The sequence below is a fragment of the Rhagoletis zephyria genome, unplaced genomic scaffold (genome assembly GCF_001687245.7).
Source record: "Rhagoletis zephyria isolate East Lansing unplaced genomic scaffold, Rhagoletis_zephyria_1.1 Rzeph_scaffold_01205, whole genome shotgun sequence".
Classification (NCBI taxonomy): domain Eukaryota; kingdom Metazoa; phylum Arthropoda; class Insecta; order Diptera; family Tephritidae; genus Rhagoletis; species Rhagoletis zephyria.
Genome location: NW_016158289.1, coordinates 130,459 through 145,845, shown reverse-complemented (window position 1 = coordinate 145,845; position 15,387 = coordinate 130,459). Strand labels below are relative to the sequence as shown.

General features: G+C 35.9%; 1 long non-coding RNA gene across 1 annotated transcript; it reads right to left on the bottom strand.

Moving 5' to 3' along the window:
* Positions 1-9,072: 9,072 nt before the first annotated feature.
* Positions 9,073-9,688, bottom strand: LOC108363168 (uncharacterized). Its single transcript, XR_001847574.1, has 2 exons — positions 9,334-9,688; positions 9,073-9,271 (listed from the first exon to the last, which is right to left on the bottom strand). It is a non-coding gene; the product is annotated as an uncharacterized LOC108363168 (long non-coding RNA).
* Positions 9,689-15,387: the final 5,699 nt, after the last annotated feature.

Here is a 15,387-nt window from a genome sequence, read left to right as displayed (position 1 = left end):
TCGTCATCCCAATGATAGCTAAGCTGGGGGGCGAGAATCCAGGGAATTGGTATAAACGCGTGGATCGCGTACAGCAGCTGATCAACAGCACTCCGCCGAGGAGCACCAAGCAATCGCCATTCCGGATTCTGACAGGGCTTGAAATGCGATTGACAGGAATGCCACAGCTACAAGAGTTGTTGGAGGAAGCGGCCGTCGACGAACTCGATGCGTCAAGAGAAGCAACGCGTCAGGTAGCGCGGAACAATATCGCCGCCATCCAGCTGGAAAATCGGAGAACATTCAACGAGAAGCGCAGAGCCGAGGTCGACTACGAAGTAAACGAGCTAGTAGCCATCAAGCGGACTCAGTACGGAGCAGGACTAAAATTGAAAGCGAAATACTTTGGGCCATACAAGATTGTGAAGAAAATGGAGCACGGAAGATACGAGGTTGAGAAGATTGGGGACCATGAAGGACCCAGACGCACCACCACTATTGCGGAGTTCATGAAGAAGTGGAATACCTCATTCGAGGCCGAATAAGCACTCAGGATGGCCGAATGTGGGATTTGACTGACGGACAACTCCAAAGACAAACGGACCTAAATGCCATTAAGCAACACTGGACAGCGACCCGCAGGAGCAACACTGCTTGACGAAGAATGGGAATAAAGGGAACGGACAAACTTAACGAAATAGACGAAACTAGACAACGGACATTTTTTGTACAAAGCGTCACTCCTTCGCTAGCACACGACTGAGAACGACGCACCGACCAAAACCGCGGGCTTCAACCCTAAAATGTAATAGTTTTAATGCAAAGTGAATGTTAAAATAAATTGTGCATTGTGTTTATTAATTAAAGACTGGACTTTTATTTCAAGCGGAACGCACACCCCTCGTGCCATCCCACATATATATGAGTCATAACTCTTTTTTGCTTGTATTCTTATTATATAATATTGCAGTCACATGTGTGTTTACATTACTGACCTTACTTACTAATTATTTGTAGACACACAACAACAGATAAATTTACCTATCGTATATACGCATATTTTTATCCACTGCTTTATATAAAAAAAAAATAAATAAAATAAACGCAAAACCCGATTCTAAAAACTTTTACATACACGTGTAATCAAAGGATTAAACTTTAAATTAAAATACATTTTCCAAATTTCCGAGCAATAGTTTATTAATAAATTCGGTTTGCACTATGCACTTTTTTGTAAGTTTCGATGTGGGTTCTGCGCAAAAATACTGTGGATGGCGTAGCCGGAGTTATATGCACAAGAAAAGTTGTATGCCTTTGACACGCGGAAGCCCCTCTTCTCCGGCAACACAGAAAGGAAAATTATACTTAGCAAGGGTTATAATACCTAAGCGCGTCCGAAGGCAGAAGCAAACGCAACAGGTGTTGGGCCCAACAAAGTGCATGTTTTCAATGGCTTGGAAGAATTCTTTTATTGCATTAACTGGATTGAGAACCAGTTCTTCAGGCATAGGAGGTTGTGGTTGAACAATTAAATCAGAAGCTGACATAAATGCGTCCATGGTTACTATGCCCGACAACTCGGCATATTTTTGTGAATTCACTTCCATAGTGCTGCTATAATTGCAAATGGAATAGAATCCATCGTTTCCTTCAAAATATGTAAAATCTAAAAATTTTTCCACAAATAATCACTTGCTGACTTTTTTTTAATTCCTTTCCACTTTGTTTTCCTTCATACAGCTGTCTTCGAAAAACAGCTGATAGTTGGCAATGCTGCACATTACGGATTACGAAAATTTGGGTTCCAGAATAAGGGCGAGAATAAGTGACGAAGTATCGCGTATTGCATATCCGACGAAAATATCGATTTTCAGTGGGATAAAATAAGACTTCCCAATCGTGGTTTAACTTTGTAAGCACTTTTTTTTTAAATAATTACAATAAATGTTATTTGTATAACATATTATATAGTATACCTACTAAGTATTTGCTTGATATTTTGTGCGGTTAGTCTGGAAGGAATTTAATTATCTGAATGCATTTGACTGAGCTGTCTCTGAATCTATCGTAGATAATTTACGAATTCAAATACTTGTGGCGAACACAAAAAATTGTTACCATTGAATCCGAGTGAACTCGCTGCCAGCTTCGGATAATGCACTAAATCCTGGAGGAAGTAATAATTATAGAAAAATTCGGTTAGAGGTCGAGAAGAAATACTGCCTACGGACGCTTAGTGAATGATAAATTTTAGTTTTCCTTTTAATCTGTTTTCAGATTGTTGAGCGGGGCAGAAGCACAAAAAGCGTTCCACCGTCTCATCCTTTACAGGATCCTCCGCATACTGCAGACTTTATCGGCCACCACCACAACTCAACGATAAGGGCTACCAACTTAGTACAACATTTTAAAGAATTTGGTATAAGAGGAGTATTACAAGGTACTTATATAAATAAATGTGCAATAATATGGTATTTGTCCGCGAAAATTTGTATTTTATAGTTTCTCGTGCTTGTGGAAGAAAGTCAGGTGCTACTAATTTAAGGCTATGCACTTCATACCTAAAAAAATGGCTTCATTAATTGTTTATCTAGTCCAAACGCATCTTCTCCTATAAAATAATATGGGATTTTATTGCCCTGTCCGGGAACTAATTCTGATGGGTTTGGAATATTTAGTGAGCCATTTTTCAGTCCGTCGAAGAGATAACCCTCGATAGATTGTGCTATCTGATAGAGCTGTAAAACTATCGATGGTACTATCGATACTGTCGAATGGTTATATTTTTTCATGATCCAACTACACAAGATCTGACAAGATGAAGCAAAAGAAAAAAGGAATTTTCTGGCTGACGTTTGTAATTTCGGCGCCATGTTGTTTTCTGTGAAAAGTTAACAAAGAATATGAAGACGAAGCATAAAGAAAAACTGCAAGCAATGTTGTGCACATGTTTGTGCTAACCAATTTATTATTTTTGTACGTGTTTTTGCATCACCGCGCACTTCATTTTAATTACATTTGCACAAAAAAATAACTGAAATAAACCACCGACAAAATACACATAAAGAAAATAGCAAAACAGAAATAGCAAACTTCAAAATTACGAACGTCACACACTTTTTTCTCAATTGCTATTGCAAATGGCTGCTTCTCAACCGGTCGGATCTGTTCTAATTGGTTCATGATATTTTTTTGCACTATCGAATGGTCGTTGGCCACTATCTATAGTCTTTGTTTGACGAAATATATATATTGTTTATATTATATGTACTACTTAGTAGGAATTTTTTTATTTTAGAAAATGGGAATTTGGCTACATTGATTTGCTTACACATCAATATTTTTAACCTATTACCGGGTCTTACACGGTTCAAGTAATGAATTCAAATCTGCTTGCTAGTGGAAGAGTAGTGAGTCTGTACCGTCAAATGCTTTCAAGTTTCTTGCTTTGCTTTTGACATTTTCGCAAATAGAAAACACCAAAGAGAATGAACCAGAACTGTCTTAAAGCACTTGAAGCGTGTAAATCGGGTGTAGCTAAATTTGAAAAAACTAGTTTGAATATCTTTTTGGAACCATACTAAAGTGTTAGTGATTCTGCTTCGATGGAAGAAACTATTGATATAAGCCAGAGTTAGTCAAATTTTGGAGATTCTTGTATCGAAGAGAAAGGACAAATCTACTGAAAATCGCTATATAACAAATAGCTAATTTTTCAGGGACTAAACAAAACTAAAAAGTTTATATTAATAGTTCCGTCAATGCATTTTAAAAATATCCGATACTATCGATAGTTTCAATGCAAGCTGTAGCATTACAAATTATATTATTTAAATGCGTCTTTCAGAACATCCTAAATGAGTCAATTTATGCGGATGGCGCAACAACTTCGAAGTCTTTTGATTCTGATATCTGCACTCCGCCGTCTTCGCGGAAAAGGAAACATGAAGATGAAATAAAGGGTTGACTTCGCGAGAGTGCACCACGCTTAGAACAAAATGGCCCGTAGTCATAGTCAAAATAAAGTCGACTTTAAAGTTAGTTGCAGCTTTTTGAAATAATTTTCAATGGGATATCTGTCAAAAAAGCTGCAACTAACTTTAAAGTCGACTTTATTTTGACTATGACTACGGGCCAATGACTTTATGAGGGGTGTAGAGGGGTAAGTGTGACGAGTAATTTGTTGTTAAAGTTGAAAATTTCACCTAACAAAATGTACGATAACAAACCATTTCAAACACATACAAGTGTGCGGAACACACACATTTCAGCTAAATGAAGCTCTTTGAACGTTCATCTATTTTATATTTATAAATTTTATTCTTTAACGATGAGGAACACGTTTATAAATTTGTTTATTTTCCATTAGAAGACCGAAATAGTATGTATGTATGTATGTATCAGAGCTGTGAAATGATTGAATCAGCATAGTCTGCATTCACTCCGGCATTCCTTTCAAAATGTTGATTGTTGGTTTGTATAAATAAAAACCTCATTCCTGAGTGGCTTAAAATATTTGAAAACAAACAAACTGTGTTTTGTTATTGAATGGTAGATTGCCATTCAGTAGAGAATGTGAATGTACAGCAGCATTCGCAATCACAGATGATTGTATATTTAGAATGAATGCACACTTTTTTACCATTCAGTACCAATAATTTGTTCCCAGGGTTGATATATTTTATACTTTAAAGTTTAAACATATCTGAAATTGAAACAAAAACAAATAATTTATTTCAACGTGTGTGTACTTATGTATAGAAGTTTTCTGTCACTAACCAAAAGCCAATGACTCGTGCAATATTATTCCAAACCAACTTATCGCAACCGTAGAGCAAAAAGGACACATCTTGATATGTATATACAGCATCGATTGTAGACATTTTTTCGCAGAAGAATATACAAAATTGATTTAAATATTTTCTTATAGTGAAAAATATTTTCAAGTCATATAAAATAAAATAACGAGAAAAACAAAATTCCAATCAAGCGTGAAGCGTAAGCGATTATGTGACCGGATGCAGTTCCTACATAAGTCAAACCGTGTTCCGAACACAAGTTTGAGTGGGCTGGGCATGGATCACGTAACTTTGAAACGATAGTCGTTCAAACGATACTACAAAAACGATGTCGTCAAAACACTGATTCATGTATAAAATAAATATCGCATCGTCTTTCTTGTCGACTATCGTATTTCATCAACAGGTTTGCCTATTTAACCTTTTTTAATATTAATTATCTTTTATTGGTCCCCGAAAAAAATTAAAAGTGGTCAAATAAACTATTGGCTACTATCCTTCCAAGTCTTCTAAGAAGAAACAGAGTTTGCCGATTGAAAAAAAAATTATTTTCACCGATTCTATATCATTTCACTAAAACCACTTGTTTCCCATATAAAATACATGGGCGTCTTTCAGCGCTCTGAGCGACCTCTAAATATTTTTTCAAAACAAAAAATATGGGTATATTTTTTCGGTATAGAACAATCCTAGGGGTGAGAGCATCGAAATTCTGATTTTACTTGGTTTGGACCACACTAATATACATATGTATTTAGAGAATTTTTATGATTTTCTGCATTAAAAAGAAAATTTTTGAAAATAGCGCTTACGTTTTTTTTTTGCGGTTGCTCACCTATTATACTTATACCGACGGCTGAATGGAAGACCGAACTATCTCGGCAACCGGTTCTAAACGACCTTTAATGAATTTTCCTTGGTTTTGCACAAAGTTAAGAGATTTTATTTTTATGTTTTTTAGTGTAAAGTGAACTATATTTTTATAAAAAAATATCGAAAATAAATTAGAATAAAAAACTTTGCATATGTTGAGAAAAATTCACTGTGCCAACACTTCTGCTCGGCACTGTATATACAGTGACTCAAAGAAATGGCCACGTGTTGATTTTTTTAAAGTTTTTCGAGTTAATTTTTTTTTGTTATTTTTCTATGAAAATACCAGGGACGTGAACCGGATGAAAAATTTTGTCGGTTCGGTTCAGCGGTTCGAACCGTTTTTGCACTTTTGGATTGGTTCGTCAAAGCGGTTTTTTTGGTCTTTGAACCGGGGTTTCGGTTCGGTTCAACGGTTCGAAAAACAAACAAGCAATAAATTTTAAGTTCGGGCGGAGCCGAACATTAAATACCCTGGGCAAGTATTAAATATATGATTTTCACCTTTCCGAAAGCCACCGCAACATGGTAAGCCGGGGTGTATCAATTTTGAGTAATTTAGCGTCCTTAAATTTCGAAATACATATTGAAGTTTCAAGCATTTCTGAAATTTACCGTTATATGAAAAGCGGCCTCAATTTTAGTCTGATTTCAATACTTTTCAACGTTTTGCTTTTACTTGGCAAGCATAATAGCCATACCGAGTTTCGTATAAATTGGTAGACCAGTTACCGAGATACATATATGTAATCATAAGTGGGCGGTGCCACGCCCGTTTCCCAAAATTGTATCATAAACGTATTTCTTCTGTCTTTCTGTCACATGGTAGGTATTACCATGTTTAACAAAAAGAAAAAAGTGGGTACATTTATCTATTAAAACTTGGTTGAAACGAACCTTTAAACCTTTATGGAAAGTGGTTCGGTTTTCAGTTCGGATCAAACATTTGTGGAAAATTTCGGTTCGGTTAATGGTTCAGTTAATTAATAGAAAAAAGCGGTTTTCCGGTTCAAAACCGGTTCGGTTCAAAACCGGTTCACGTCCCTGGAAAATACCATCCAAGCTTCAACCAAAACCATATTAATCACAGATTTAAACTTTATACAATATTTAGAAAAATTCAACAAATTACAACTTTTTGATGTGAATCTTTAGAACATTTTTGGGTATGCAGTTTTATAGCCCATACAATTTTATTCTAATGAAGTGCAAGTTTCAACCGGCTAAAAAATCGCGTTAAAATTTGTATGAAAATTGTTTGAATTTTCTTAAATTTTCTCTATCGAAAAAAGGATGCCCCTATTTTTTATTTTGAAATAAAAAACATTTAGAGGTCGAGAGGTAGAGGTTTATATGGGGAAAAAAACATCTTTTCGTAGAAATGGTAAAGAATTCTTGAAAATCAATATTTTTCTATCGGAAAACACTGGCTATCTGCAGGAGATTTTCAATAATAATACCCAATTGTTTATTTAACCATTTTTTAATACTAACGATTTTTTATTGGTCCACCAATTTAATTTTTCGGGGTTTGTGTGGGTTTTTGGCGGACCTATAAGTTATAGTTGCGATGAAAAAATGGTTAAATAAACAATTGATTATTATTTTTGAGAATCCCCTGCAGAGAAACAGTGAGAGAGAGAGAGAGAAAAATATTGAGTTTTAAGAATTCTTATAATTCCTACCAAAAGTTGTTTTTCCCCATACAAAATACATGAAAAACTTTGGGCGCTTTGAGCGACCTCTAAATATTTTTTGATTTTTAAATAAAAAATAGGGGTATATCGTTTTGGTATAGAACAATCCTAAAATAGCATAATTTTGTTTAATTTCTAATTGGCTAAACTGTAGCCAATAAATTTTTTATATTATCCCTTATTTTCTCGGCTATTTGCTTGTTGCTGTTACGGGAATTTTCAGATGTACCAGTGGCAGGTTCAAAAACTTCGTCGTTCAAAGGATTCGCTTCAACGTTAAGGTGTTGGACATTATATTGAATGCATATGTTGTGTAATGCAGCGCATGCATTCGCAAAAATGGCAATTTTTTTGAATCGTATTTACTTTTTCGTTCTTCCATTAAAATTCTCCATCGACCTTAGAAGTGAAAAATTTATTTTAATTTTTTCTCACGTAAAACCTTTGTAAACTCCAATACATATTTCAACAATGTTTCTTGCCTTTGCGTGAATTTCATTAAACTTGGTCCTACTAATGTCAGTAGTTCTGTACGGTGTTAACAATCACGGTTCAAGACGACACGCACTATCTCCTAAAAAGAAATAACAAATACATTGATTAGTGGACAAGTCTTTATATATTGCTTTCAAACAAACACTGTATCTTAAAAAATCGTCATACGCTAAAACTCTATAAAGCAAAATTGTATTGTATCATTGCAAATATGGACATATGTATTAGTTATTCATATATCGACTTCATCATGTGTTAAATCAATTGTTGCAATATTGTTAAAGTATGTACATATGTATATACATATATGCACATTTACTACACTAACAAAGAAGCCAATAACCGTGTTCCCGTCCGTTAAAAATATTTTCGAAATACGCGCGTTCATTGGAATGTTTCCACACCAATGAGTCAAGTGCTGATCCTCAATACTTAGCGTTAATCGCCATAATATTCATTTTATGATCGCAAATCTGAAAAGTACTTATTCAAATAATATATAACGCATTTAAAGTAATAAATTTACACTTACGATGATTGCATGTAGGCTGTGTCTTCCTTTTCGGTTGAAGTAAATCTCTTCATTTTGCTTGGGCCTTTTGAAAAAAAGGTGCGTACCATCAACACAGACGATAACTGAAAACAATATTTTTTTTTATTAAAAAAATGCGTTAAATTTATGTGAATCACCTCCTGGTATTGCATACTTCCGGTAAAACCACTGCTTTGTTGTTGCCGCGTCACACACAGTGGCCGTGTAGTGTATTTAATGGCTATAAATCAAGGAGGTTGCGGAGCTTCATGAAATTTTGCACAAATTTATTTTAAATTTTTTAAGTATTTTAATTTTTTTTTAACAAAAATACGCCCACTTTTACGCCCACCTCCCATACAACTTAAATAGAAAATGTGGCATAACTTCCATGATTTTAAATATATCAACTCAATTTTCATAACACATTAATATTATAATTGTAGAATGTTATCCTGAAAATATGAACTTAATCCGCCCATTTTTACGCCCACCTCCCATACAAATGATATTTCAAAAATGCCATATCTTCTGTAAATTTGTAACTAGAATGTTTATTTTTCGCAAAAATGCATATAACATCTATTAAATGCTGTTTTGCAAATATGAAGAAAATCCGCCCACTGTAACACCCACCCCCCATACAACTCCAATACAAAAATTTTTACAGTTTCACTCTATTTCATTTATTAACAACTTTTTCACATCTTCGTGATAATCTAATTTTTTAAGCTTCAATTTCGTTCTAAATGAATTGATGTATGGGTCGGAGGATATCAACAAATGATGCATTACGTCTTCGTTAGTAGAAGAGCGCCCAGTCTTGCGCGAGTGATATAGCCTATAACGTCTATAATCTTTGTTCCTCGCTTCCTGCGCTTCTTCTGATAACATTCCTTTGAAAAATAAACCATATGTTAATTTAAAATGTATGAAACAAATTGTATATTTAACCTACCTATAGGTAGAATGGCCTCAGATACAATTTTGCTACCATGTATCAAAACTTTATGCACTGTGATGGGCANTCAATCAAAATCAAATCCATACAAATCAATGTACAATTTTGCCGTGTCTATACAATATATTTGGAATTTCTCAGCGTCTATTGCCTGACTGCAAGTTATTGTGGATAATATAATTTTGAACCGATGAATCAGTTGCTCATTTACTCCTGTTATGTCAGCTGTAATTTGAGGGTTTTCAAAAAATCGTCGAGCTGTATTCCCATTGTTGCTGGAACCCATTCCTTGTTTAACCACATCAACATTTATTCCCAATACAAATTTAAGTCTTTTTTGAATTGTGGCCTGCTTTCATTTGTTTTCTTCTATATGAAAATTACCAAAAAGTTGTTGTAAAAATCGCCTCTGTTTTACAACAACACGCCCTGCGGCCACTGTATTAATACACTATGGTACCGATATTGCTTTGATATAAATTATTATTATATTAGAGTAACGAAGTGCAGAGGGCAATGACTTATTGTGTGTTAGCATCATTTAGAGACTTTAAAACAAACGTTTTGTTGTTATTATAACCGTACACATTATTTTACATTTAATGTTGTTTATAATATGTAGCAAATAAACGAGTAGCAAAGAAAGAAAGAATGCGCACTTGTTTTTGCACGCGTAAAATAACGCATAACGCATATTTTTTACTGTAATTCTTTGGGCTTTCATTGTTTTTTCGGCGGCAGGCAAATTGGGGCAGGTTTTTTTTTTTTAGTCTGTTAGCTGAGACTCTCAGCTTTAATTTGGTATAGGACTCCATGTGTCGCACTGCTTCGCACACAACTAAAAGTCTAACGGAAAATCATAAATGTTTATTTTTTTGGCTCAAAATATATTGTCAAAGGAAATTTTTTTTTTCAAATTTTTCAATTTTTTTTTTTAATTTACATAATGCTTAATGTCTATTTTAAGTGAAAAAATACTTATAAGGTACATTCGGTGTATAGTTTATAAGTATCAAGCTTTTGAATATGACATAGAAAACTATCACATTTGAGACTTGTTCACATACTTCAACTTTGAGGTGCTCGTGACAGAAAACCAATGGAGATATTTGCATGAAATTTTCCACACATGACCTTTAGATACTTTTTAACCATCTGTGCAAAAATAATCAAAATCGGAGAGCAGGTCCAAATTGATTTATTGCCGCAGTGGACACAGTGTGCGTCACTTGGATTATGTACACTCCATTGAATCCATAGAGGACACAGAACGGCTTCCAGCTTCCTAATAGTTGATGTGACTATTCCCGAGAGTGTACTTTGGGCTACAGAAACGCGGGAGTCATTTCCGGTCAGCCATTGATAGCCACCTCCGCCAAGGACTTCCAATGTTGCACACAGTTTTCAGATTTTAGGAATATAGGTTGAACGACTTCCCTTATTGTCAGCTGTCATTCGAAGCACATAACAAAAGGCTTCGCGAGACAGACGAAATCGTTTAACGAAGCTTGAAAGAAATACATAAGAAATATAAACAAAATTAATAAATTAATTATTAATTGAAGAATATTTTTATGTATTTATGTACCTTTTCTCTGGAAGCGACAAAGGATTGGAGCTATCCCGCAAAGTTCGACGTCGCCGAATCTCGGCCAAATGCTCTCTTTCGCTTTCGACTATTAATTGACATTTTTTTGAAACGATATTAAATTCTCTATCGTGCAGCAAATTTAAAATACATGGAACTTCAAACTTTTACGTGAAGACAAATTTGAATCGAGTTGACGATATCGGACAGAAGATCAAGTGTTTTTCCGCTTTTATGAACCAAGACAATCGTCAACACGATAACGTCGCATGATTATCGACATCCGTGATGCATGCCCTGACTTTGTAAAATGGTCCCATCAATTAGGCGGTAAAACAAGTATGTATTACTTAGCTTAAGGTAGAACTCTCTAATTTTCAAATTTCACATAATGCATGAATTAATGCAAGTAAAGATGGTTTATGCAGATAAGCGAGCGCGTTTGTTAACCGTATAAAATGTATATACATATATACACGTATGCACACATATATATCAAAATATATATGAATGAATGACGAGATGAATTGGTTCAGCCCTCTCTGTTTGTAAAAACGCTAACTCGAAAAAAATTTAGATATTTTAACGAAAGTCGGTGTCGGAGTCGCCTTTGGTATAATTTAGGTTAGTGTTAAATTTTGTCGAAATCTGCCAATAACCACGCCCACCTCCTACGTAGTAATTAACAATATTTTTGTTCTATTATAACTTTTTTTACGAATTTTGCTGTTCAAATTTACATTTCAAATATATCAACAAACATTTATGCGTACTTTTGCACCAATGGGTTAATGACAAAAAATCTAATAAATTCACAATATTTCATGTATTAGTTTTTAAAAAAGCATATTGTCAATGGCTGGTTTACTGTATACTGTGATTTTTTCAGTTACATTGAGCAGTTTTTTTAATTAACTATTAATTTAAATGTTTCCTAAACATATTTACAACGCAATTCTGCAAGAGAGTACCATAACTTTTTTCACAGAACGTATATTCGGAACAACCAAAATTAATCGATGTGGATATATACATTTATGTTCGTATGTACTATTTTTGTATATATACATAAAAATGCTCAGAATAAAAAGAGAAGTTGATTAGTCCATGTCCGTCTGTCTGTCCGATTTTTTGCGTACACGATAACTCTAGCAAAAGTTGAGATATCTCAACCAAATTCGGTCCGCGGGTTTTTCTTTATCTAGGACAGCAGGGTGTTTAAACTACAAAAATCGGCCAATAACCTGGTCCCTCCCATAAAACGGTAATTTCGAAAAATGCAAAAACTACAATATTTCTTTAATTACAGGAACCAAATTGCTAAAAAAACTGCCATGTTTGTTATTATAGTTTTGGAAAATAGACATGGGGATATATTGCTAACTTTTAACATCAATTTGCTCAAAACATACATTTAGAGCAGACTGAAAACTCTACCACATATTTTTTTAAATTTATACACGCATACATACTATTTCGGTTCTCTAATGGAAAATAAACAAATTTATAAACGTGCTCCTCGTCGTTAAACAATAAAATTAATAAAATATAAAATAGATGAACGTTCAAAGAGCTTAATTTAGTTGAAATGTGTGTGTTCTGCACACTTGTATTCGTTTGAAATCTTATTACATTAAACGAGCAATTCTTGTATATATATATATATATATATATATATATATATATATATATATATAGGGTTCTCGGAAACGGCTCTAACGATTTTGATGAAATTTTGTACACATATAATGTTTTGGATTTTAAGGTTATCTGAATAGGTACTATCTCCGAGAAGACTCGTATAAGGTTGCCACCCATTCGAAATTAGTTATAAATTAATTAAAACATCATAATATGGGTATCAAAAGGAAGATATTTTAAAGATCCCTAATTCAAAAATATTTTTAATTGGGTTGCCACCTATTTTGATTCACATTTATTTAATTTTTTATTTAGAAAAACAGGTAAATATTACTATTCATGGGTACTGTAAACGATGATTTTTATTTAAATAAGAAGTATGTACATAGAGCTGTAATTTATTTGTATGAGTGATATTGTGTAAAAGTAAATTAAATTATATATAAGTAAATGAAATGTTGCTCGAGTATTGTGAAAGCGCGGAAGAATACGTGTGCTCGCCTGAACGGTCTTTCAACAACTAACTCGGTTCTGTTTGTGACAGCTCGGCCTTTCCTGACCTAGTCCTCACAGGACGACTCGTCGCTATCGTCATTCCCATCCAACTCCGGACTCATGGCACACCATGGCTTCAAATGATCCGCTGACATAACGTTGGAGTATCGTCGCTGAGTTACTGTATTATCCGGTAGATCTTCGACGATATATCGGTCATAGTCGAGTACCTTCGATATCATATATGGGCCTTTATATGCAGGATCAAGTTTATGCGATTCGCCTGTTGCTCTTGGGACATGGTCGACCACCACTAGATCGCCAAACTCATATTTCTTTGGAGACTGATGCTTTTTATCGTATCTCTCCTTCCACTTATTACGCTCTGTCATAATTCTTGCTGCTGCATCATCGCGTTTTACATCGATGCCTGACATATCGATGACTTCATCATGTATTGCTTGTACCATACGATTGTACGTTACGTCTCTAGGGTTAAAATAAAAGACTAATTCGTTAGGAGTATAATCTGTTACCTCATTCTTTTGGGAACTCAGACTCCATTGTGTCGTAGTCAGCGTTGTATCCCAATTTTTATTCTCGCCGACGGTGCATTTAAGAGCTTGTAGCAACGTTTTGTTAACACGTTCGGCCTGTCCGTTGGCCCTAGGCGTTCTAACAGCAGTTTTGACGTGTTGTATGCCTCGCGTTTCGAAGAATTCTTGAAATTTCGTGGACTTGAAGGCAGTGCCTCGATCGGACGTGATTCGAATTGGTTGACCAAAGATTGCCATCACTTCTTCTAATGTCTTAATGACTGGTTCGGTTTTGGTATTTCTGGTAGCTTTTAGTACAACGTATTTGCTAAATCCGCATACTATCACAAGTACGTACACAAACCCTGACTTGCTCTTGGGGAACGGCCCCACATGGTCAATATAGACGTGCCTAAATGGAATCGGCAGTACGTCCATAACATGTAGTTGACTTTCCTTATGACCTCCTTTGACTTTGTTGAGCACTTCTCGCACGATGCTATATACGACTTGACGAATAGTCGCATTCGTTGAAACCAAAAATGTTTTGCAGTGCGGTTGTGTGTGTTCTCCAGCGCGAAATGTCCAACGTCGTCGTGGTTCGCCTTTGTAATGCGCCACCTAACAGCTCGAGGTACCACTAACTTGTACTCGTGACCTATTTTACGGAATAGTCGATCGTTGCCTCCTATTTCGTACTCAGCTTTTATTTGCTCAGCTGTTGACTCGTCTACATCTCCCACGCCTTTAAGGATTGCGCATACCTGTCGTAGTTTTGGATCTTGTGTCTGCATGACGTATACCCAATCGTCGGACTTCATTACTTGACGCACTTGTAATACTCGTTCAGCTACTGTGTCGGGCTGAGATGGTAACTCCACCGGTGCCCCGCTTAAACAGTCCACATGCTGCATCTTGCTTCCGGCGCGATGAACACAACCGAAATCTTGCAATCGTAGCCACCACCTGGCTACTCGTGGACGCAACGGTGTCAGATTCTTTGTTGTGGCTACAGCGTTACAGTCGGTTCTCACTAGGAAGTGCGTGCCCAGTAAGAACATACGGAACCTCTCGAGTGACTCGACAATGGCGAGTACCTCCAATTCGTGGCTCGAATATTGCGTTTCGACAGAACTACACTGCCGGCTATAATATTAGACTGGTTTCCATTCGTTGCCTTCTTGCATGCACTTTTGTGTTGCTTGGTCACATCAAATATAACCAATACTGGTTGCGTTGTTAAAGCCTGTTTCAATTTGCTGAATGCCTTGTCGTGATCGAGAGTCCATTCGAACTTGGTACTCTTTCGTAGTAACGTGGCTAAAGGTTTCGCAATTATACCATAGTCCTGGACGAATTTGCGGAAAAATCCCGTGAGCCCTAGAAACTGCCTCACCTCTGTCGGCGTACGTGGCTGTGGAAACTCGGTAATAGATTTCACCTTTTCTTCGCCTGGTTTGATGCCTTGTGCATCGACGACGTGACACAGAAACTTAATTGTTGTTGCTAGGAAATAACATTTTGATGGCCTAAGAGTAAGCCCTGCTGCCCTTATCGCTTGCAAAAATTCCGACAACACTTCGATGCTTTCGTTGATAGACTTGGTTGCGACAACCACCTCGTCTACGTAGCTGACAATATGGTTGCGATGCTTCAGGGTTCGAATCAGTCGCACGATCATCTCCTGAAACACCATCGGAGCGTTGCGTAACCCGAACGGCATGACGTTGTGTTCGAACAACCCATCTGGCGTAAGGAAGGCCGTGTATTGTTTGCATTCTTCCTTCAGTG